Raw genomic sequence first — 3,371 nt, 5'->3', positions numbered from 1 at the left:
TTCTGAATAATCTTTCAAAATTTTTTTTTTTCTTAATATTCAGAAAAACATGTTCTGGTGGTGGCTATGCAGTGGTCATTTCTAGGACCTGATTGGCCAAGGAGGGAAGTGAATATCCAGACCTGCTACAGGGGGAATGGCATGATCCAGCAGCATTTTGCAGTGTCACATCACAAGGATGGTGATTGAAGTACTGCATAGAGGAAGTGCAGACCCACTACATGTAGTTGAAGGAATGACCAATGTTGCAGCATTCAGAGATTCCTCAGAGCTCAGCAGCGGAAGCAGCAGTACCCTTATCAATGTGCTGAATTTGTAGAACTGAAATATCCAGTCAATGAAACAGAAATGTCTAGGCAGAACGCTGGCTATGATTTCATCTTATTCTTCCATACCTCAGGTGAAATAAGTGCCTATAATGGCAAACATGACTAGTTGAAAGAACAGCATATTTTGTTTTGGGAACAATTTCTCGTGTTTCAAAATTATTCTTGAATTCAGAGAAGTCTGAAATCAAATTCCATGATGCAGAAGCACTTATATTGAGTTGCTCAATGCATCTCAGGTATGCTGATCCCATTTCCAAGCACCCTGTTTCAGTGACTGGAGCAGCTCTTAAAGCTGTGAGAGCTTGATGCATGTTCTCAGGACTGCTGCTTCCTTCTCCAAGGAGCAGTGCCACACTCCTGCTGGTTCTGCTCATTCTTCTGCAGGATTACACCATTCCTACCAGAGCCCCAGAGCTGTATTTGTGGAGTGGGACATGTCTTGATGAAGAAGCCAGCAGCAAACAAGTGTGACTTCTGGTGGTTAGTAGTATGAGCGAAATCACCATCACAGGAAGGAGCTGTGTGTGATAGAATTTCTTCATGGGACAGAAACAATATTTTGCATATGCAGTAATGGCATCTTACCTGGATATTTATACCCCATATAATTTAAGTGGCCTTTTATGCATACATAAAATTTTCTGTCTTCTGCTTTCATTTCCATGATTATGTAGGAATCTGGTGTATTTTTCAGAGAGAAAATCAACAAATCCAACAGGACCACTATTGCCTCTTTCTTTACATTTGTCAATATTGAGATTTTTCTTTAGCTTTCTTTCTTTAGTCATTGCATCTCTTTAGAAACCAAACTGACAGCCTGGCATGGTGAGTGCTGACTTATGTTGTTTTGCTTTGTCCTTTTTACTGTTCACTTACCCGGTTGCTGGCCATATGTCATTTCTTTGCAGTTATGGCATTTTTGGCACTGGAGAGATTGTTTGCAATAGATAAATTTGCTGGTTACTAATTGCCTTTTGTGGTTCTTGAAACTTTACAGTATTTTTATAAATTATTGGGGAAAAAAAAAGTTGTTAATATTAGTGGCACATTTTTTAGATGCTTGGCTAACACCAGTAGGTTATTGCTACAGCTGAAGGCATGCTCTGCATGAAAACACTACAGAATTAAAAAAAGATACAAAAATTCACCTAAGGCAGTACACAATGTTACCTTAAGTGTATAAAAAACAGGGATCCTTACAATAAATTATGCAGATATCAAGTCTTGCCATTGGTGTTTCAAAACTGCATCCTGTTCCTAAATAACAATATTTTGGGAAGACTTTGCACATGCTTTGTTAAACTGTTGCTACAGAAAGCACCACCTGGGAACCACATACTTATGGCTGTTTGGAAATGCTCTAAATGCTCTAAAATAGTCAGTGGCATTTTCCTTTTAGAAGACTAAGAAGACTAAACTCAAGGTACTTGGCTGGTTTTACTTGCCTATATATGAAATTACAGTCCTAGTTGGGAATAGCTAATGGTTTCTGTTTCCAAGAGGTTTATAATAAATAAAATAGTTCTTGTGTGAAACTATGTTTATGAAAATTTACTTTCCATTCTATTTACTCAAACACTGTGTTGTTTTAGTATTGCTACAGCTCTCTTTTTCACTCAGAAAATGTGACCTTTTATGCAATGTTTTTCAAAATGTAAGTATGAACCAGCAGAATAGACAGAGAAATGGAAAGTACAAAGGAAATCTAAAGTTCAAAGCTTTCACAGAATGCCTCAAGGTTCTTGAAGCCTTTCAAGTAGAAAAGTATGAGGAAAATCAATTACTTTCTGGTGACAAAACATAATTAAGAAATAATAATGCATAACACAATATACAAAATCTAAACAAAAGTCAAAATATATTATTAATAGCTAAAATATTTATCCAGAAGCAATTTTTCAACCACACCCAAATAATTTGTTTTTTAGGTACACAGATACAATTTTAATGAATTGAAATAAACATTCCCAAGTGAAATTTTATGTCTTTGGAGCTATGATATTGTTGCATTTAGATCACATTTCACGTAAGACCTTCTTCACTTGTAATTTCAAGCTATCTCCAGGAGAGAAGGGCTTCCTCAAGCAAAATGGTGACTTGGGAAGACAAATGCTGTCACTTCAAACATTCCCCCTTCCTTCTCCTTTCCTCCACAGTGAGCCTGATGTCCCATGGTCTGGAATATTCCTTTGGTCAGTTGGGGTCACTTGTCCTGGCTGTGTCACCTCCCAGCCTCCCACACACCCCAGTCCCCTCACCAGTGTGGCCATAGCAGAAAAGCAGAAAAGGCCTTGGCTCTGTGTAAGCCCTGCTCAGCAATAACAAAGCCATCTCTATGCTGTCAAACCTGTGTTAGGCACAAATCCAAAACACAGGTCCACACCAGTGACTGTGAGGAAAATTAACTCCACCCCAGCCAAAACTAGCACACTCTATTTAAAGGCAATGACATGACCTCCTTTAGTGTTGTCTTGATTTCAGCTGGAGCTAAGTTCATGCTCTCAAAATTAAAACTTCATCTGAACAAAAATGTAATTTTTACTAGGTTTAAAATGTTTTAAGAGGTGATATAAAGCTAATTATAATGTTGCAATATAAAACGAGCTGTTTAACCATTTGTAAGAATCAGAGTTGGAGAGTATAAAATTAGGGTTAGCTGGCAGAAGATATCATGGTGAAATGAAGTACACATGGCCTTAAAGCTTATGCTACAAAAGAGAGGGTCATGAAGAATAGGTAAGATCAACGTTAAGGAGCAAATGTCCAGAAAACTATGGATTCTGATGATCCTATAGTGGTACTTCCTCTACTTGTATATAAATATGCAAAAATATTTGGTTGTTAATATTGGAAATGTAGATGCTGGTACACCAAAGCATGGAGCCTGAAAATAGATGTCAGGATTATTTAGGAAATAATTTTGCAAACTATTTAGTATATCTTGCCCAAAAGAAAATTGACCAGGAAAAGGTAGACGATTTTGTTGGCAAATCATAAAACGATTCATTTTAATGTCAACATTAAACTTTACCTATCTAAAAT

At 37.2% G+C, this 3,371-nt stretch overlaps 1 protein-coding gene across 1 annotated transcript in view; it reads left to right on the top strand.

Annotated features, from left to right (window-relative positions):
* The window catches only part of KCTD8 (potassium channel tetramerization domain containing 8), a 97,465-nt gene that overhangs the window by 36,010 nt on the left and 58,084 nt on the right, over window positions 1-3,371 (top strand). The window lies entirely within an intron of this gene.

Source organism: Prinia subflava, chromosome 7, assembly GCF_021018805.1.
Source record: "Prinia subflava isolate CZ2003 ecotype Zambia chromosome 7, Cam_Psub_1.2, whole genome shotgun sequence".
NCBI classification, from domain to species: Eukaryota; Metazoa; Chordata; class Aves; order Passeriformes; family Cisticolidae; genus Prinia; species Prinia subflava.
This window is presented reverse-complemented; position numbering and strand designations above follow the sequence as displayed.